Here is a 22970-nt window from a genome sequence, read left to right on the forward strand (position 1 = left end):
GGCAGAGATAGATTGCCTAGGTGGTTGTTCAATCTTTTTTGAGGCTTTTCTCATCAGTAGAGAAATATGAGGGTTTTTTAAACTAGTGTCTATTGAATTTTGTGTAACAAATAAGATCATCTGAACTGTGGCTTTTTCTAACAGAAGGTAGTCCATGTGGCCCAGGATGGCTTCGCTTCCTTGGTGTCGGTGGTTGGAGCCCAAGACAGACACAGGGAATCGCACTGATAGAAAACAACTTTCCAGACTGAGGTCCTGCTTTCCAACATCAGTGCAGAACTGGAAGGGTGGTTCTGATCTGACAGTTCAGGAAACCCTCATATAACCCCGTGATGCACATGTTTTGCTCTTAAGAAGAGATAGCCTTTGTTGCTGTGTTTCTTAATTAGAAGGCTGATCCACAGCCCCAGTGTCTAAAAGTAATGAGCCTCCATGTGCTGGTTTACATGTGTACACCGCTCTCGCATTTAACATTCTTCAAGCCGAGTAGCTCTCTTCCTTTCTCTTTTCTTGTACCTATGTTACAGTGGCCGTACGTTCTTCCTGTCTGTCTTATTAGAATAAGCCAAACTTCAGTAGGGCAGGTAGGGGAGTGGAAACGTGTAGCCCTCTGCGTCTTGTGCAGTTTGATTTTTTTTGTTTATTTTTTTTTAATGCAGATCTAAAACTACTGCTTGAAATGAAGTGTGATCTGTATTTTGATCTGAATTTGATCCTATTTCTATCACTGTGATTATCCTGTCATCAATATTCTGATCTATCTGTTGTCAATGCCTTCCAACACTGTATTCTCAGCCAGTTGTGTTTGTGCTCCGATGATGAGTATTAATTACTATATTTGGTCCCAACCTGATAGAGAACAGTAGTCCCTCTCCAAACTGATATTCTTCTTATAGCACAGTTTATTCCCACCTCCCATGCAGGTACGTAGTTTCTTTTACTTTATATCATCTCTAGCCTGCATTTTATTCCTTTCTGTGTTTAGCCCAGGACCTAAACCAACTTTCTTTTTTTAAGACTTGTTCTCAAGCTTTGTGTGTATATATATATTAGGTCAGGGTGGTGGATTGTTTGTTCCCCCCACTTCTCATACATTTGTTATTCTTCAGTCGCCTGGTATGGCTCCTCACTTGATAGCTTCATCAAGTCTTACTACTCAGTCTGTGATATCTCAGAACTCTGGGCTGGATGCTATCACTGTTTTCATTAGCCTCCATATTTAATGACATTTTCCATATTGAAGAAGGTTTCACTTTGTTACGTAGCTGTAGGTGGATTATTCCTGAGCTCTGCTTTTTCCTGGCCGTGTAGTGGCCCTGAGGACTTGGTTTGGTTTTGAGGTATTTTTTCAGTTGAGGAATCTATTGCTTTTTGTATCAATGGAAAAGTCTAATTCAGCTTGACTTCTGTCAATTTTGATTTTCATCTCCATCCTCCAAAATACTAGTTTGTTAATCTTTGTTTACTTTGCTGATTTTGGTTTGAGTTAGAGGATGAGTATTAGTTTTTTCTGGTTACTCCTAAAATCTTTGTTTTGTTATCCTGCAGCCTTGCCCTACATGTTTCTTCCCCTTGCTAATGACACACATTCTGGACAGCTTCTGTATCTTGGGTAACCTATGAAATAAGTGAATCTTTTATTCCATGTAACGTTATCTGAGACCTTGGCTGAAGAATTTTACCCAGGTTTCAGTGCTGTACTTTGAGAAAGTCTGCACCTTCTTGACAGAGTTGAGGCAGAACAAGAAAGCTTAAAGGTCTGTGAAATGCTGCCTCCAAGAAAAAGCTGCAATCCTATTTTCTGTGACTCCCAAAGCCAAAGGACTTGGCTGTGCCTGGGCTCTGTGTCATGCCTTTGAGTCCCAGTGTTGTGAGTGGAGATGTTGGGACAGTGCAACTGTTTAAGCTGAACAGACCTGAAAACTGATGGAGGTCCCTCTGTGATTAACGCTGAATATAAAATTTTCTAAAGAATTTTGAATTTTGTTTTGTCTTAGGTTCAAATAATAACGGTGGCAAATCAGCTTCCTGAAATTTTGTATGCTGTGTCTCAGTCCACACGAAGTCAATTTTGCAAGTCAGTTGTTATGTTTGTGAAAAGCTCATAGCAAAGACTTTCTTGAAATTCATGTTCAGAAGGCTTATATAGTTATTGCTCTTGAATACGATTCAATAAATCATTCATGTTTTAAGAGCTTTGTTGACTAAGAAAGGGTGTACTTAGCTGCTTCTCCTCTTCCCAGCACAAACGTGCTTTTCCTCCTTCTCATGCCTCTGTTGTTCTTCAGATGCACAATTCTCCCTCCCTATTAACCTCTTCCTGTTGCTTATATTAGCTGCTTTCTCACACAGCTTCTCTTTGCTCCTTTGTAGGACACAGTACCACCCATTTCCTTCCTCCCAAAGTGTGTTTTGTATGCAGTCTTCAGAAACAATGGAAGGAGGCAGCACTTCAGTGCTCAAAAAGCTTGAAAGGAGTGTACCCAGGCAGGGCAAATTCAGACTTCAGTTCTTTGTCTGCATGTACATAGCCCTTTTCTCAATTTTTTCCTGAAAGCTGGTTTGTTCAGGTTTCTATGTAGTACCCTATATGTATATCTGTGGCATAAAGCTTACTTTGTTGTACTCGCAATAGTTATGATCTGATGAATACAGAACTTTTTTATTCGTTGAAGTCTTTGTCCGACACAAATCGAGTGTGGCTTAGGACCGGTGGAGGGAGTTGGGGAGGAGGGGAACCAAGGGAGGGCTGGTGGTTCTGGTTAGGCTTCGCAAATTCAAACAATTGTCTTACAAGTTAGAGGGGTCTGTTGTGTAATTAAAATCATCTAGTCTATCCGACTATTTTTTTAATCACATTTCTGCTGCTGTTAATCATGTTTGACCCATATGCATGCTTTATAAAAACGTGTTTCTTTCCAAAGCAGTGTTGGAGATCTGCTGTTAATGACCTGTACAGGAGTGACCTACCTTCTCTTTGTGCATTACAACATTTGGTTGGTTGGGATGTCTCCATTCTGGCGCTTGCTCTTCAAGTGACTGGCTTTCCAGGATGGAGAGCATAGGCGCTCTTTTTTGGTGTATCTTTGTGTTTGGATCTTTTCCATTCCATTTATGGAAACTGACATGTCACAGGCTTATTTAATGTTTTTGAAGTCCCCCTGTGCCTTCTGTAATTCATTGAAGATTGTTTCTAGTTTGTGGTTGCCTATGCTGCAGAGCTACTGGGGTTAGGGAGCCAACTGGATACATCCTACTTCTTGTGGCGTGTAATGTTGCAATTGCAGTTAGTATGGAGTAGTTTACAAATTCTGATAGTTTCTGAATAGCTGAAGTAATGTCTTTGAGTAGTTAGTATCACCCTTTTCCTTTAGGGGATTGGACTAAGACTTGCAGAGGTCAGCAGGTGTCCTGTAGGTATTATTGCAGCCAATTTTAATTTCATGTTCCCAGGTATTTCTGGCAGGCATTTGAAGGTTGTGGCTACAGCTTCCTTCATGTTATCCTTGCATTAGGGACATAAAAATGTCATCACTTGTGGGCAAGGCTCCCTTAAAGGCCTGGTTGATACACTGTGCACAAATATTATTTTCAAAATGTCAGTACACTTGCAGAGAGTGAGTTACTCCAGTCAAGTGATACTGTCAATAATTATAACTAATGGGATGAGTCGGTTTAGTGCTTAAATTGCTTGGATCTGATGCAGGCATTGTTCTAGTGTCTTTACAACTACCAGGCTGGGGTTTAAGTGTCTAATTTCAGCAATTTTGCCTTTGTTTTCCAGGATTTGTTTTTTTCTTTGAGTGCAATGAGTTCTTCCTGAGGTAGGCGTTACACAGTCTGTGTCTTTTTAAATCTTTGCAGACCTCTAACCTGCTGGGATGTCACAGTATATTGTTTGCTCTTAGTACTTTTTTAGTTTGGTTGTTTTTTTTAACTCAAATTTTGTTTGAATTTTCTGTTTCAGGCTTAGCATCATTGAGGTTTTTTAATTTGCATATTTTAACTGAAATCAGGAGTATGTGGATTTTTGTAGTGCCTGCGGTGTCAGCCTTTATTCCTTTCTTAGTTGTAAACTCGTCCTTGGTTGTAATGTTGTTCTGATGATTGTGTCCTCGTAATTTTAATAGCTTTAGCTGAAATTTCACTTTCTTCTTCTGTATACTGCTAAAGAAATCATTGCAGCAGAATGCGTTTGCTGCCTGCTGATGTGCTGATATTCTGTTCCTCTTTGCATCCCGTGCTGCTCCAAGTGTCACAAGCAATTTTTCTAGTTTTGAAGCTCACTAATGCTATGTGCACGAGAAATGCTTGACACTTAAGATGGGCTTTTCTTGAGCATACTTTCATTTGTAGCAGTTAGTGTCTTTGGCCAACAAGCAGGACATTTTCTCTTGAGGATACATCTCAGCATGGAGACAGATGGCTATGAAAGAAAATGTTGATTTTCCTGTATCCTGAGAAGTCCTGGCTTGTACTGTTATAATTCTTAATTCTTCATGCAACTCACAAGTGCCTGAGGAACGTATGGTTTCTCATCGCAGCCTGTACTGTAATATCTTGTTTGCTGATTATTTTCTCAAAATAACCTTCCTTACTGCGTATTACTGATACTGTTTTTCCTGCAAGATGTTCCTAAAGGAATCATTTTTGTGGTTGGGAAACCGAGTAGCACAGATTTGCAACTGCTTCTGCTGCAGATAGCTACTAGGGTTTCCTTAGTCTGTACTTCCAGTCTTTGCCAAATGGAGAAGTGCGCAACTATCTAGGTATATCTCAGCTCTTTATACTGTGAAGCAATATGCTTATTTGTAATCGGTGGAAAACAAAAAATGCTATGGTTTTTAGCAAGATTTCTATAAGCAAAAGTTATACTCCTTTCAATTGGGTGATCTACCTTTAATTCTTCCCTCCTGCTCCCTGATATTGTAGCTATATTATCCAATGTTTCGGTTCTAACGCTGTTTCATTAAGATGTAGACCTGTATTGTATTACACTGTAGTGAGCCGTCCCAATGCCTACATGATTTGCTATGTACTTTTTCAGCAGCAGAAAGTCCCGGTGTGGTTCACTCTGGAGCAGTCTGTGCTCTGTAGCCGAGAAGGTCCTGCCCGTCGTCCCCATCGACCTTTATGAAGGTTGCCTAGTGGTGTGGGTCGCTACAAAACAGCATTGTGGTTGAAGCATGAGCTTCTGCAGATTTCTGATGCTCTGAAAGCGTGCATAAATAAAAGGCTCGCATAAATAAAAGGGGAAAAAAGCAAATTGCTGACCTCCTGAAAGCGGTCATGTCCCCACTTCGTCCGAAAGAGCTGCTTGACAGTAGTTCAAGTTCCTGTGGCTTGATGGGCTGAGGGCTCTCCTGTGGGCTGTCCCATTTCCAGTGTGTTGTGAATCCCTGCCTGCTCGGTGTCCTTCTGGAGACAAGGGCGTAAGGCGGCCTTAGCCTAGTGATCAGTGGTGTCCTCTTGACTATTCACCTAGGATTGTCAAATAAATTGCTGTTGCTGCTGTTTGGGAGCTTGGGGGTTGTAGGTTAATGTTTTATACATTATTTTACTGCTTTCCTTCTCCCTTCAGCTGTATATCTTGCAATCTTTGTAAATTTAGCCTACACCAATATTTGTTTCACATATGAGCTTTCACTGCATTGTAACGGCACAATCTGCCCTTCATTCCAGTCCCTTCCCCCTGTTTACCTTCACTTACTACATCACATTTGGATGTTTAATTTAGACTGGACGCCCGTTGATAAAGGCAGTATGCATTTATAAAATAATATCAGTGAATAACTCTTATTTCCCTTATTTTCTTGAAGCATGCTCTGCATTGCCAAGCTTAAAAAAAACAAAAAACCCACCCATTTCTCTGCAGATTTCTTAAATTATAGATGCACACTTAAATAGTTTGAAAAACACTGCTTGCTCAGTGAAGGTCACCTTCTTTCACCTGAAATATTATTTTATAAATGAAATGTGCTGGGATTTTAGAAACATGGAATTGGCCAGATGTACCCAATCAATACCTTTCACAAATCTGCTAAAAATATGTACTTAATAGAATACTGCATGTTGATGACATAGCATTTATTCTTCTTACAATAAATTGTGTTTTTCAAAGATGAGAGTTCAGTTAAATTTATTGACCTCTTCATCCATATTTAAGGAAGAAAAATAGTGATGGAATGACTAAGACTGCTATTGTCATAATGGCCTGGAGAACATGAACAAATATAACACCTACTTCAATCCTCACCTTTTAGCTATTTCAAACAATGACCTTAGTGCTTCCAACTTTTTGTTGCAAAATTGCATGTTTCACTCCAAGGAGAAAAATGTACAAGGAAGGTAATTAGTCCAAACCGCAGAATGGGCGTTACGCTGATCTGACCTTCTCTCGGTAATCTTTTAGGTATACTCACATTCTGGCCAAACCACAAGCATGCAGAGCATGGCTAAAACACACAAAAAAGTCTTGAATGCACTTAGTTTTGCAGGACAGAGTGGCAGCAATTCTTTCACCAGCTATTGGTGATAGAAATGTCAGTCAGATGGGATTAGATCTCTTTTTGTTTACTGATCTCATTTATAAAAGTAATCCAAACTAATACAAAGAACAAAGTACAATTCAGAGAACAGAGTATAAAAATTATATGAGAAAACTTCTACTTAAAATACATCATGGGAATTAATACCTGAAGATAACAATTTTGAAATTTTGTGTTTTAAAATCAAAATATCTGTTGTCACAAAAATAGTGTTTATAAATTGACAAGCCGATTGTGCCTGCTGATCATCACTTTGAGCTTTTTGCAAGTCTCTCTTTCACCTAAGACGCAGTAAGATATAAACCTTCTATGGCTACAACATAAAGTGCTGGGGCAAACAAGGCTCAAGACAAGCACAGTATCTTTAGCATGTTTGTTGCCTCCTTTGACAGTAATCTACATGGAGACAGATCAGGTTCTTACCTGCACACAAGATGTATGCTAGGGCTTAAAGACATCTAGCAAACATCTGGAGAATAATATGGACGGGATAACAAAGCAGAGAGAGAAATTGTGTTTGAACAAGCCACAGAGAGAAGTGGGGAGATCAAGGCTGTATTCCTAAAAGTCCTGATACCAGTTTGTGCCCAAGTATCGCAAGGTACTCCAACAGGAGCGTGCTAATATACTGCAAATAGGTGATATAGTTGTGTACAGCCAGAGTGGAAATAAGTAAGGGAGAGGCAGGATGAGGAGGAAGGCAGCTCGAGGACTACGAGCAATGAGAGCCTGACCGCTCTGAGGATGTCCCCGTGTGCCTGCAGCTGAAGTGCAGCAGTACTTCTCACATGTGTTCTTTATAATAATAATAATTAATAATAATATTTTTTTTTTTAAAAAAAAAATCAGCTTTCCATTTCCTTTCTGCAAAACTTGCAGCTTAAGGGCTTGGCACCTGGCTTATGTCGCCATAGCTCTTTCGGGGAGAGGTCCCAGATTTCAAAGCTAACCTGTGAAATGCTTTTTTTAGTGAGCTAGGTACGAGGAAGGCTGAGGGACGAGTCTCAGTGTGTGCCAGAGACCTCGTGTGCTGACTGTGTGGTACTGCACTTCTGGGGATGCCTGAAAAGCATAGTTTGATTTCTCTGCTTCTAAAAGTGTTGCATATCTCTGCCTAAAAAAAATCCTGAGATAATTTCTTAGGGGTTTTTTTTTTTTCTGTTGTTTTTATTGTTCTGTAAAGATGCTTCCTGCAAAATCCTTTGCTTTTAAAGTAATAGTTTTGTAAAGAAAATCGAATCTCCTCCTACAATAGACTAGAAGAGCAGCTGGATTTTAGAAAATGGTGTGCTATCCACACATGGTAACCACTTGTACTATTTACTGCAGAGTAAATTTCAGAGATGCTGGAATTGCGGGGGATTTTTTTTGCTTGTTCTTTGTTCTTGTTGGGTTCGGTTTTTTAAAAGTATGTTGTGATCATGAGCCAGCCCTGAGTTCTTGGCAATGGTTAACATGTCCAAGGAGAATGGAAGAGATGAGAATGGGATGCTCAGAACTGTGTAATCCTACTTAAGCTATTATAAATAAAGAATCCAACTTAACATCTTTATTATTCCATTTTGAGTAGTCTGTTTTCAAGCCCAGGGATCACATGTATCCTATTGACATTTGGAGATTGTTACTCTGAAGATGAAACCTGTGACCTGAGATGAGTGAGTGAAATTGCTCTTTGCTAGGGTTTACAGGAACCTCTGGGCATGTGTCCAAACCTTATTGCATCAAAATGTACTCCTATCACAGGAAAATATACTCACTAGCTAATAAGTAATCTCTTGAACTCAGGTCTCTTTTCTGGAATGAAATATTGGTCTTTCCAAACTTATTTCAGTTACATTGACTTTCCATTATAAATTCATTAATGTGCAACTGCAGGCTGTATGCAGTTTGAACTTTTTGGTCATGGTAGGGATCTACATAGGGTGCTGCTACTGCACCAGTATCAAAAGATACAACCTAAAAGGAGAGTGGGAAAAAAAATACTTGAATATATATATTTTTATATATATATATATATTTAATCCTTGTTTTCTGCATGGATTTTCTGACATTTGAAGCCCAATAACCTTTCTCCTACAATTTTCTGTATGTCATAAGAATAGTAGTTACACATCCCAGGAATGCTGTCACATTTCAAAGAGATGAGAGCTGTATGTGAGTACAATATAGTGTAGAAATTTTTGGTTATTCAGGAATGTAGAGTAGTGTCTTAAAACACATCATTAGGGCTATAAAAATTTATAGATTTTCTTCAGTTATAACCAACTGCTTGGGGGAGCGGTCGCCTTCTGCAAAACATACTCTTAAGAAGCATGTTTCAAGCTGCTTTATTGTAATATCAGAACTGGGAAACCAAAATCTGGGCACTGGAGCTTTTTTGAAAAAAAACATGCACCAAATGCTGTGAGCCTTGTTTAGAAAAAACAAAATCATGCAAGCTGACAGCAGGTGGCTGTTTTCAACTTGATCTATCAGCCACAAGTGTGTCACTGAATGTTTCTTGGCGGTCAGCAGGCCATCTTGGATGAGGGCTGGTATGCAGACGTCTGGCACACAGGCCAATGTTCCCACTAGCTTTGCTCCCAAGCTGGTGTTCTACTTGACTACTCGGTCATTGCCTTTAGAAGAAAAAAGTTAATTTGCAAATACTTTTCAACAGCGAGAGACACATAGGAACAGTGACCTGGTAATTGTTGCCAATCACAAGACCGAAAATACCTTGCCCTGGAAGGTACCAACACCTATGGCTGTACAGACAACTTCAAAATCTGTCAAAAAAACCTAGAATAGCTCTAAAGATCTCAAAACCAAATATAAATGCTGCTCAGCAGAATGGCTTTTGGAAAGCTTAGAGAGGAAACAAATTCAGTTCATGAGAGATTTAGACAAAATCTTTCCTTGTCAAATAATTCAAACTGTTTGCATTTACACTCATTGCTGAACATAGATCTGCCTCTGAGCTAGTTGACATTTGGATGGTTTTCTGTAGCTCTGCTTGCCAACTCCTTGTGCATGATGTTTAGATTTGCCTGTGTACATGTTCTTGCCTGCTAAAAGTACGTACTACTTGCAAGGCATAGCTTGTCTAAGTTTTCACAGAATCGCTGAATGGCTGAGGTTGGAAGGAACCTCTGGAGGTCATCTGGTCAAACCTGCCTGCTCAAGCAGGGCCACCTCGAGCCAGTTGCCCAGGACCGTGTTCAGATGGCTTTTGAATACCGTCTTCTACCAAGGGTAATCTTCCTTGCCCCATATTTTCCCCCTGGTCTCTGGGACCTGGGGTTCCTAAAGGCTGGTGTAGCTAGTAAAGACTGAGGTGAAGGACGCATTTGGTACATCAGCCATTTCCATGTCCTATGTCACCAGGTGCCCCACTTCATTCAGCAGTGGGCCCACATTTTCCCATATGTGCACGTGTAATCAAGCTCCTAAAAATGTTCATAGGCAATATTTTCAGAGAATGTACCTCTGAGATAATTTACTATATTAACAGAAGGGGCTTGCTACAAGCGTCGTGTGCAAGCAAAACTCTCTCTTCTGTTACGGTATTAACATAAGGGCCTTATTACAAGTGAAACCATCTCTTCTGTTTCACAATCTGTTACATTATAATCATGCTCTACATGTTGTTATTGCTGTTGGGGATAGATCCAGCTGGTACTTATCTCAACAGATTCATTGTATAATAGGAAACTTCATGTACTTATATCAGTTGACTACAACCTACTTTAAGAATAGGAAAAATATAGTCTATTTTAGTGGGATAGCTATCCACTAAAATAAAAGAATAAAAAAATGTTCTGAGAAAATGGGTTTGAGGTCATTTGGGGTTTTTCTCCTCATTTGTATTCCTAGAATTTATTCAGGAATTTTATTATCATGTATTTTCTTTGAATTGTGAACTAATAATTGTTCAGCTATATATCCAAGGAATAGATTTGTGGAATAACATCAGCCAAATTTCAAGTGTCTTCAGTACACACCGTATGGCTCTTCATGTGCACAGCTTGTGATGTATACATGGAAGCTGAGAATGTGCAGCTGCAAAACTGTCACATGTAGGTTTAAAAAAAATGCTGTAGTTCTGTTTCAAAGTAATGTGTATTAGCAGATTCATTCACAAGCCTGAAAAAGCTTCTGCCTTCAAACAATATCCTTGCATCTTAATGTTGGATAGTGTAATAATACATTTTCAATCCTCAAATATGAGGGTATTAAATAATTAAAGAGAAATTGTTCTATTTTAAGAAGAAAGGACTTCTCAGATGACAAGTTTCACACATCCAAAATAGGGCTTAAAGCAGTGCACCCGTTCTGCAGAGTTATTACACATTTTAAATGGAGAACATTGGAGTTTCTTTTTCAATAGCTTGTTTCTCTCTGCGTCCCCCTTGCCACCCCCCAATATGCAGCTTCACGGTGTTACTTAAGCCAGTCCAAGCATCAGCTGCCTTTGAAACAGGCAGCCCTGTCTTTGGCAAGCTGTTCCCACTTTGTGTTAGCGCAGACCTTTGATATGCCAGATACAGAAACCGATACGGCTGGAAACAACTTCAGGGGGGAAAAAGATGTAGCTGGATCAGTTTCCCATGGTGAGTGGTGACACACAAGAAGAAAAAGCAACACGAGGCCAGGAAGGGAGCGGCGCAGAGCAGAATGATCCCACTTGGCAACTGCAGCCTTCAGTCATCCTGTAATTCCTCCTCATCCCAGCTTCTGTTACCTTCGTATGGTGCTGGCTGGTGCCTTGGTTGTATGGAAATGTGCAGCACTTCCCCGGCCCTGCAGTTTTCTGCCCTGTCCCCAGGCCCCAGCAGGCAGTGCAGCCAGGTTTGCAGGGGAATGTCGGGTTTCTGTCTGTATTATAGAGTCTGCTTGCTTCCAAGTCCTGTAAAGTGCTGCTTTAGATGACGCCACACTCACTGCAGCTAAGCCATTTCTTACAATAGCTTTTTCTATAAATGATGTGACACTGCAAGTGGATCTTCAAAGAACAGTGAGAGAGGGAGAGGATAATTTGGTGCTAGAGGCTTCAGAAGATTAAACATGATGTTTACCTTCTCCATTTACACATTAAATGCAAATTCAGGTGATGTATGCTAGTATCAGTCTAGCTACTTTCCTTATATTTTAGCTGTGCTCTTTCCTTTTGTTTTACTTAAGCTCTCTGCGTGTGCGTATGACAACATATTTGTACTCTGTGTATGTATTTAGTAAGAAAGCCTCAGTGAGTTTGTAATTCCATCTATGGTGTTTGCTCTAGGCATAAACTGAAGTTACATTGTTGATAAAAAGGTAAGTGGCTCAGCTTCCTTTCACCAGAGAGGAATTCCTGATACCACTTACATAAGAATCTGAAAGGGGTGAGCAAGTGGCTCATAAAAGTGACTCTCAACTCGTTAAAATAAGATACAGTGCCAACACAGATTGTGTGATGAAAATAATGCTAAATTTAATTAAACCTCCTCCTCCGCCCCAAAAAACCCACAAAAACCCCAAACCCAACCACCTCAGAATCCAGTGATTCTTTGGTCTCTCACACAAACAAACAAATCTTTGTCTAAATAAGTTTCTGAATAAGTTTCTGTGATCTGTGTATTAAAATGATCAGGTTCATTTTTAACAGAGGAAATATGTTGTAAAACACTCCCATTTTCCCACTTGATTTAAAGATACTAAAGTGTGCTGATCGGAGAGTTTAAAGATTTCTTTGAACTTTGAACCATTTACAGAATAATTACTTTTTCAGTTTCATGTAGCTGGTTTTATAATAGTTAACTTCACTTTAGTTCTCAGAAGTTAAGAAAGGAGGTTTCCAAGGAGGTAGAAGAATGCAATCAATCATAACATCTCATATCATGTCAAAGCCCCAAGTTTTTGTCAGTAAAGTGTTACGAAGAAGTGCAAGGAAACAAAAGGTAGTCTAAGGAAATGAGGGTTTGTGAAGAACACACAGGCTATCTTTGGTGAAAACCCTCAAATGTGAGAGGACGTTGGCATTCAAAGTCGTTCGCTGCTCTGTATCAGACTTCCTAAACCTTGCAATATCGCAAGAAGTTAACTCAGGTGAAACTACATTTATTGCCAAACTGGGCATGTTAACCCAGTTAACTGGGCATGTTAACTGGGCAGGTTATAGAGAGGGTCCACCCGGGGTCTGCACTGCTCAGTACTGTACATCGGCCGCGCCACCTGCGTTTTTGCGCTTTTTGCCCCTAACTTAGCAGAGCTGCAATTTGGGCAGAGTTAGCAGGTAAATGTTCTGTAGGTACCTGGCAATGGGGTCGATGGGGTCTTCACAGTGCCTGTCTGAAAGTGAATATTTCTTGGGTTAATTGCAAAGGGAAGTTCATACCTCCTGAGATTGTGTGTGTGTTATAGAAGGTATTAAAGACACCTCTGCAAGCAGATTGAATACAAATGCAGTAGTTCTCGGTGCCCACCTAACCCTGCGCAGAAACCTGCAGTGACAGCAGCCACCTACGTGTCTTCAAGTCCAAGGTGGAGGATCTGCATTTTCTTTTGTCGGACCTAAGGAGACTCAGCTGGACGATACTGTTGCAGTTACATGAGGGGCAGGCAGGTGATCACTAGATTTAATATTTTACAGAAGGGTTATGGTGAGAATAAGCTACTTTTCTCATACATAATATAGTGGTTGCCTGAACTAAGAAAGGTGAAGAAGAATTGAACACTTTTGAGCCAGGTTTGTGTACAGTTGAAATTTATTCTCCTTTGCTAGGACCTTTGGGCTTTCAAAAGACAGAGTAGCAATTGCTTTTCTACGTCTCTGTGCGTGTACACACGTATATATGTACTTATGCATGTATGAGTTCCAGGTTTGATCTTAACTAATACGCCTACTCTAATGTTACAGGTAATTCCACTCAGCCCTAAGATGCTTGGGGTTTTTATCTTTATATAATATATATACTTTTAGGCAGAATGAGGTTTTGTCTTACTGCAATACAAGCGAACCACAACCCACAAGCTAACTTTTAAGACCAGTTAATATAGTGTTAACTATTCTTCTTGGAATATGAAGCTTAGTAATGTTTGTAGTATAAACATAAAGCAAGAATTCAAGTCTGAAAATAATTTTATTTGGAAACAGTTCTAGCCTGTTGTTTTCTATTGTTTTTAACTATCCCAAGGGGAAAATGGCGGCTTATTGCTTTCAGAATTTGAAGCATAATGACATGTTATAGGAATGCGATGATGATTTAGAAAGCTGGTTTATTTTTGTTTCAGTTTCTCTAAGGCTTCAGTAATTCTCTTTTCCCTGGCTGCTCTTTCTGTCAAGCAGCTGCTTTGTCTGAGCGTGGTGGTGAACAGCCTCCCCAGAGCGGTGACTCGCAGGAACTGCAGACCAGCTGCTTCCTCCGGTACACGGGAGACACTCGCATGCAGAAAATGCTGCCATCCCAGTATGGTTTAAGGATGCATATTCAAGGAGTGCACTTTTTCAGAGATTACTGCTTGTGCAAGCTAAACTTTACCTCTTTCTTGTAAGCCTTCAAATGCACAGTTCGTATAGAAAAGTCACACAGTAAAAAGCTTACACCTGTAAACAGCTTTAGATAACATGGAGTATGTGGCACGGTGGCTAGTACCTTTTGCATTTAGTTCAAAACTAATCTCATATAGTTTTGGATTCTTTGTGATCTATATTATTTAAAGAGGTGATAATATCACAGGTTCACATCCTACACAGAGGTGGTTTCTACATATTATGCAGTTTTACTGAAAAATAATGACATAACTAAACTCCAAATAGTCAGCTAACGAGATTAGGATATTCCTATTAAAATTCTTGTTAACTGAGTAATTGCATGAGTCTGCTTTCTATTCAGACAACTGATTCAAGCCTATCTGATGTGAGCTTAGACAACTAACTCTTGGATACCTGTGTTCAGGATCTGTATCTGGAAGAGTTCTCTCTCGTGGAGCTCAGTTCAGTTGTGCATGCATCGACACTTATTGGAAGTGCCATAGGGTATCCCATCTGCTCTCCAGAAGGGCATGGATCTGTCATAGATATCTGGCACTGCAGTGAGCATGTGTAGACTATTCTTGGACACAAGGTAGGGGCAAATAAACTGAGTCTTAAACATTTTTCCATCCAAAATAACTACCTCAAATACTAGCCGTTTGGTGACATGAACCTCTTTCTTTTTCCAGTCTTTCCTGGAATTCTTCCTACCAGCCAAGAAACCTTTCCTGACTGAATTTGTTATGTCTGTTCTGATATTCTAAATCAAGTTTTGATTTTAGAATACTGAAATACTGCATGCTACGTTAGCTTAGCTTTGTTGCTATGATATCGCAACACTACAGGTTCCACTGTTTCCACAGGCGTTACTGCTTAAATGTGTCCAAGGTGACCTAGAAACCTCTGATAACTGAGCTAAGTAACCGATTTGAACAGTTCAGGCCTTGCTGTGTTGGAAGGAATGACTGACTGCAGGGATCTAGTGTTTCTGTAGACTGAGTTGACTGCATGTGCAGGCTATTAATATAGGGATATATTTTCCTCAGTTATGCAAACATAACATTCCATTGGAAAATGTATTTACAATGGAAAATGGCATATGTATCCTTATGCTGTCATGAATCAGCATTGACCGGCGATGATTTAACTTAGATTTCCCTTTTGACAAAGGATCTCTAGCATGAAAATGCCAAATGTTTATTATGTAGTATTTATTGCATGGCAGCATCCAAAAGATCTAATTCAGAATGGTCTCTTTTGTAGCTGTATTGTTATAAAAATATACACATAAAAAGACAATGCCTGGCTGAAAGGGAGTCTCATGTTCAGTTCTGGGTTTATACAAAAGTTGGTGGACAGAAGCATAAATGCATCCGAGTGAGAGGGAGTTCAGTGTTCAACTGCTAAGCCGATGTTAGTGTATGTCGGGGTGTGCTTTTTAAGTCAGTCTGCTGGCTATCCCCAGGTTTGCATCCTGGAGCAGTCTCAAAGTTAGCGAACTGGATTCCTCCTGGGTGGAACACTGGCAGCAATGTTCACCAGCCACAGATGGGCGTTCTGTTCCTGGGGAAAGAAAGACGAGCCAGTCCAAAGTGAATAAACAGACAAACCCTCTGTCTGGTGTGGATGTCAGGTCCTCATGATCAAGTACTTGTCATCATAAATCTGCTGCTATTTGTCCACAGTGCCTCCTGGTAGTCTACAACGGCATGCTGCCACACGCTGTCATGCTCCATTGGTAGGTTGTGACTCCACAAAAAGTTGTCATGGCTGATGGAGAATTACAGCAGTGCTTGGTAAGACGTGAACTCACCTGAAACCAGTTTTAGGTAAGTAGCCTGAAGCTCGAAGTTGGAGTGGAAGGCAGGGAGGTATAGTGAATGGGAAAGGGGACCCTTTTCAAATACTCTTAAAATTCAGCATTGCCTCCTTGTCCCAAATGAAAGCAGTGTCGTGGGCTCAAAGTAGTGTATACAACAAGTTGAACAGAACTCTCAGGAGCTCATGTCAGCTAAAGAAATTTGTAAACAACTGAAATAATGACTACAAGAAAAAAAAAAGAACTTTTCCTCCTGAGCTAGAGCAATATATTTTCAGGAAACAAGTGTCTGTAGTTAACCAGTAGCCTCTGCTGTTTACACTAGCAAATTAGACATTGATTTTTATTTTTTTTTGGGGGGGGAGAGATCTTATATATACATTCAACATTAAATTAGTGACGTTCCAATCTTATAAAGTATTTTTACTGCATTCAAGCAAATTGACTTGCACATGAATGATATTCTGTGACACAATTACAATGTATTAATACTATCTTCTGTGTTACTAACAAAAATGTCATTAACGTAATAGGAAATTGTAGTTATGGCTGAAGGCATACATCTACTATGAGTTTAGCTATCATATTAAAAATGAATATCTGAGAGATGTTATATTTCTTTTATTAGAGCTTAATCTTGTCTTAAAAATAACAGTAATATTCATGGTTTTGCAGTGTAAATTTTCTGCTCACAAGACAATTATTGAAAGGAAGATGACTATTCTTTTTTTGTTTCTTCTTGACTAGTAGTCATTAACGACATAAACCAACAATGTTAAGGACACATACCTCCACAGTATTGTGAAATTTTCTGCAGTGTTTCAGTATCACATATAATACTTATTTCCATAGATGCCTAAAGTGAAGGACCAACACACTGCAATTCTAGAAAAGTAAGAATGAAATCTTACAACAGTGGCTGCTGTCAAATTCTTCTGTAACAGTGACAACGAGAGCAAACGTTAGGTATCTGTCTTTGCTGTGAAATCTAGCTCTCAGCCTTAAAGCAATGACAGGGAGCAGCAGTACTCTGCTGGTATGTGGTGAGGCAAGTCAACAATTATTCACTGTACCTAAATGCTGCTGCTATTCCGCAGTCCCTGGACCTGCCTGGAGTACACCCAGAGTCTTTCTCAACCTTTGAATACTTGCAAAATAAGCAGACACCAGGCATACGCATTTGGGTTCTCCCATGTTATATGAAAATACAGTAATGGTAGGGACTGTTTCCTGAACAGGCCACTAATGAGTCTGGTGATGTGGAGCAGTCTATACTTTACAGACACATCCATGAGGAAAACTTTTAAGTATCCAGTAGCATCACCTCAAGCATCTTTAATCTGTGATTCCTGTTGCACCATGAAGTTCTATAATCCACCTCCTCTTCAGTATGTATCCTCACACTTGAAGCAAAGGATGTCTCACGCTCCCAGCTGTTGACAGGTAAATTAACCAGCTAGTAACACTGTTCTCTCTGCCTTCACTGAGGAGAAAAAGGCTAACTTGGTGGGTGATTTATGGTGTCTCAGTTAAATGCTCTGAATTGCACGAGAAAGGACCTTCTTTCTCTTGACTAGAGAAAGACTTTAGATTAGCTAAATTGTATAGTTTAGGTAATATGACCTATTTTCTGTCATGATAATGCTGCATTCAGGTTAATTATTTCAGATATCTACTAATTAATTTCATACTTTCATATAGTCCTACCTTTCCCCCCCACACACCTTTGTTTCCAATAGCTCCCTCCCCTACACGAAAAGATTGTTTCTCCGACATTGCCAGAGAAAGCTCATCTCCACTGACTGAGCACTGACTGACACAGGAAGATGAAGAGAACAAACCAGGAAAGCCCAAAGATGGGAAAATAGGGACGCTAAAACTTCTGCTGCTATTGAGATTCACTAGAATCTGGTGCGGGGACAACAGGAGGAAGAGTTGTAAGTAGTTGTAGCTACAGAAAAAGAAGATTGTTAGATAGCTTTATTTTAACAGTGGCTGGTTTTAAGCCATTTAGTCTCTCCAACTGTTAACAATCAAATTCAGTCAGAAGAAGCTGTGAATTACAAAGGCTTTAAAGTCCTGTAAGTTATGTAAAAAGGAAGAAATAAGAAATGTTTTGAAAAGTGAGTGACCTTTACCTCCTCCAAGGTAGAGAAATTATTTTTTCCCATTACAGGACATGATTTCTAAGGGGAACACTAGCCTTAGAGAAAATAGGTGGTTGCAATGACTTAACAAAAGCCACTGGAACAAGCTTCAGAGCTAGATTAAGTACCTATGAACCTGACAAAAAACAGACAAACAAAACAAACAAACAAACAAAAAACCACCCCTACCAAAAAAACCAACCAACCAACCAAAAAAAACACAAAAGGTGGACTGTGATTGTTAAGGTGATAACTGAGGAATTACATGACATGATTAGGGAAACATAAGATAAGGTGTGTATTTACAAGTGTGAGTAAAGGAAATGTGTTTTTACTATCAGACAATGCTGAATGTAACTGTTCCTGCTTATGTGTTTGGCAGGAGGCAGCCATGTATCTGTATAGACTGCCTGCCCCTGCCAAGGACAGCATGGTGAATGGTATAGAAAGGTTATTTGGGGATTGCAAAATGTAATTGACAGGCCAGAATTATATTAGGTTTGAGCTAATTACGGTATTGCAAAAATTCTTAAGACTTTCACAAATACTGTATTCAAAAATACAGACTAAATGAAACAATATACCTCATGTTTGGTGCTATAGGAAAAAAATGTAGGCAGCAGTAATGTAGGCAGAAATTTTTTTTATTTTTTTTTTTCACTGAAGGAAAAAAAGACCACAAATAAATAACTTGCTTGATATTGTCTTTATTTCCTTGAGATAAGCTCACCAGAGAATGTTACAACTAAATAAGTGACCATGTCTAGTAATTTTTTTCCCCCTTTTCCTTGCCATATGTTACCTGTTTTTCAGATGTAACAATCTTTGACAACAGGACAGAGTTTGCTGAGGCAGAATGTAGTAAATTGGTGGAAGAATGGAGGTCTAGACGAGAAGTTGCTATAGCCAATTATCTCCAATATAACATGGGATTGGGAAATGGTATCAGAATAATTATGGTCATGCTAGAAACGACAAGAGAATCACTCTGATCCACATTTAACATTGTTAAATTGCAGAGTGATGTTAATGAAGCATAAATTGTTATGTGCTAATAATTTGGTTGTTACTTAGAAGGATGTCTCTTGGGATTTGCAGGCATACAAAGACCCAGATAAGGAAAAAATCCCCAAAACTCTCTAGCCTGTAAGCCTAACAAAGCTCGGCATGACTTAGTGTGCAAGGAATTCTCCCCATTTCATGAAAATAATGATGTGAATGAATCTACACTGTGCAATGAAGCACTGTGCAATTGCCAGGACAGTTGTAGAGACACAACCTCCCATAATTATGAAAGTTTGCATCCCCAGGTTAGAAATATGCAGTGTTTTTATTGACCCTCCCAGAAAGAGGTAAGAATAAAAGGTTGTGAGTCTTCTATTTATCTGAGAAAGAAGCAGTTACTGCAGAGGCTATGTCTGCACCGTCATCCTCTCTGCAGCCAGACTGGATCTGGAAAGACATAAACTATCTCTGAATAAACTGGTGTGTACCAGACTATGCAAAGATGCCCGCTTGGAAGCGTCATACCCACATTATGGTGGTTGTTCCTGTGCTACTTAGCCATCACGACAAAGCGAGTTAGTATGGGAGCATGCTGTGAGGATGCTACTGCATTGCTTCTCATGTTGGGGCTGGTTCAGGGATGCAGGCACTGCTCTGTTTTGTGCATAACTGCTGGGAAAGAAAGGCCAGGGCTGTCACAAGAAATAACCTTCAAAAAGTCATATGACTTGGTCATCCCAAATAGCTACATGCTTTGTAGAAATAAACAATGCTTATCGAACTTGAGATGGGAGGGAAGGAAGTGGGTCAGACCTGGGTGTTTTGCTTGAAAGGGCATCACCTTTGTCCAGGCAGTTGGCAGGGACAGATTAGAGCTGGTTCGGTTCCTGAACCAGAGGATGCTGCAGCCAAGGTCTGGGGGAGCTGCCCCTGCTGTGACAGCCGAGATGATTGCTGTACTTTTGTATTTTGAGGTGATATGTAAAAAAGCTCTCATCTCTCTCGAATAATTCAGAAACTCCTATGTAAGTATTGCTGAATGAAGGGTCACATTCAGCAACTATTAACTCAACCTCAAGCAATGCTATAGCTATGCTGTAGTTTTGGACCAGTGAGGTTTATCAGCACTGCTACCTTTTAGATTTGCAGCTGTATTTAGCCTTACAGTTACTTATCTTTCTTCTAATGTCATCTTTCGAATAGCTGCATATATCCATCCATTTGTGTTTTCATCTGCATATAGACACGCAGTTATCTCAACACTATTAATATATTTTACTCTGGCTTTCTGGGCCATATATTTAAAGAAGTGTGAAGTGGTACCAAAATGTGAGATAGCATCATAAAGGGAAAAATCCCAAAGTATTACCAGTAATGGATTTGTGTGTAATATATGAAATAACTTTCTCTACAGTTGGAAGAGATGACTTTGCTGTACCTACAGTTTTGGGGCAAAACTACAGCTGCAATTTGAAGGTATTTTATTTTTAGCTGAGTGTGACACTTTCTAGAAATGTATTAGAGAAAGGTCAATGAAGCCACTGTGCAGTTTCAAAGAGAGGTTCTTTTTCCAATGCATTTCTGAGGAGACACTGAAATAAATATTTGCACTCCAGCTTGGTAATTCTAAGCACCACTGTATCACTCATCAAAACGTTCAGTTGTGTAAGGCCTCCGTAAGAGCGTGTGTTATTTCAAAGCAGTTTATAGAGCAAGTAATAGCTAGTGTCGATGTACAGTACTGTGCACTAAATCAATGAGAGGTGATTTTTGACTTCAGGTTTGCACAGGTTCACAAAAGAATTTGTTCACTTCAGTCTCAGCAGCCGGCTGTGAGATGTGTTAGGCTCCCAGTGAATGCATTCTCATTTCTTTGTTGTAGGACCTGTAGGTGCCTTGCTGACAGAGGATGCTATTGATTAAAATAACTGCATGTCTTTTTCTTTTTTTTTTTTTTTTTTTCATCTTCAAGCATTGTAGGGGTAAATTACTGAGCTGGTGTCCCCACTGAAGACCTTGAAATAATTCCAGTGTGATTTATGAGGAAATACAGTTGGTTCAACACATTATATCCCATTCCTTTATTTAATATTTTGTTGTAATGAGAGGTGACACTATTACTAGTGAAAATCATTGTTTGGAACTGAAAACTCATAGCACTTTTAGCAGGATAAAGTTAAACTCAGGTTACCTTGGGCAATACCAAATTTGGTACTGATCTCCCAAAAAATCCCCACTTCCTATTAAAAACTAATAGTGCAAAATGTGGGGAAAAAAACCCCTTGCAAGATATAAGATAAAGATAAGTAATTTGGATAGCAAAATTCTAAATTTTTTGCTTTGGAAATGCATGAAGAAAATATTCCTAAACCTACCTTAAAGACATTTAAAAAAATATTTTTATGAGTCTCTATCTCTTGCCTATGTGCTCATATGCAAAGATGAACACCAGGGACAGTTAAAGGGATTAAATAATAATTTCACCTTGACATGCCGCTTAAAACACATCAATACCGGCTGAGTTCCTTCCCGTTCCTCTGGCCCCCTTTCCTGACAAGCTTGTGGCTTTGCACCATCCCAGCTGTACCTACAGCAGACAGATGGGATGCAAACACCCAAACTCCCTCCCTTCCTGCAGATGGGTGCAAGATGGGTGTTGCTCTGAAGCCATCTCTGACACCCTCTTGCTGCAGAGAGTGACTGGGTGGCGTTTAGAGAGCTGGCAATGGGCAGATTGATGCAGGAAGGCGTTACGCCATGAGCCACGCAAGGAAGGAACCAAGAAAGGAATGGGAGGAATTTTTAATTAGTGAGGTTTGCCCAGGAGAGGAGTGAGTTGCCGCCAAATTTCCTTACAGAGGGGCATGCTAACTGGGTTGTGGTGAAAAAAGAGAGCCTGATGCCACCATCTCACTTATGTTTCTATTTGAGGAAAAAGAATTAAAATTGTTCACGTTTTTTCCCGCCCATTATTTTTTCCTTCCCTGGCAGTCAGTCCCAGGCATTGAGGTGCAAGAACAAATTCACCCAGGGAAACATCTGTTCCTGAGGTGGACGCAGCGGCAGCACCGGGCTGGGAGCTGCCAAGCGCTGGGTGAAGACCTGAGGGAAACAAGGCCCCTACGCCTACCAGGGCCTTCCCCACTCCAGGGACGCCCCGCCAGGAGGGCACACCGGGGCCGGTGTGGACCTCTGGGACTGGTGGAGGTACGCCAGGCATGTCAGTTTGCTGGTGGGTGAGACGCACACAGGACTGTGCCTCTGCCTGAAAACCGCAGGGCCGGCAGCCGCCAGCCCATGCCACCCTCGCCTTCCTCCTGCCTCTGCCTGGCCTGGGTCTGGCATTCCCACAGCCAGTGATAACAGCCTGTCGCCCCTCTGAGGGGCACGGTTCTTGTGTTTGGATGGATTTTTTTTTTTTTTTTTTTAAAAAAAAACAACCCATCTTTTAGAGGCTTTGCAATTGTGCTGTAGATTACACCGTGCTGTTGCTAGGTGGCAATGTGTCTTCAGGAAAGGCGGGCAGCGGTGGTGCAGGGAAAGGGCCTCGGCTGTGGCCTGGCCGGGACTCAGCGGTGGCCCCCCGCTCCACCACCCTCAGACACCTCTGAGGTAACAGCCTCCCCACGGCACAAGTGGTGGGGGGGCACACACACATCTGGAGCTAACCGTATATATACGTAATTTTTTTCACTGCTCAAAACATTTTTTATTATATAATTGATTGATTGGGAGGGGGGAACAGAACCCAAATCCCTGCTCTGCCTTAAGTTAATGTAACATACAGGGCATAAGACGGCTGTAGGTACCAGGAGCAGGGGAGCAGCGGGTGCCTCTGCAGCCAGGGTGCTGCGGAGCCACCCCTCTGCTGCCCCAGCCTCTCCCTGCTGGAGGTGCTGGACATCAGGGTGGTTGGGAGCTAATGGGAAGGGACTTGCTGTACAAACTTCTGTATAAAA

This window comes from Balearica regulorum, chromosome 4 (genome assembly GCF_011004875.1).
Source record: "Balearica regulorum gibbericeps isolate bBalReg1 chromosome 4, bBalReg1.pri, whole genome shotgun sequence".
NCBI classification, from domain to species: domain Eukaryota; kingdom Metazoa; phylum Chordata; class Aves; order Gruiformes; family Gruidae; genus Balearica; species Balearica regulorum.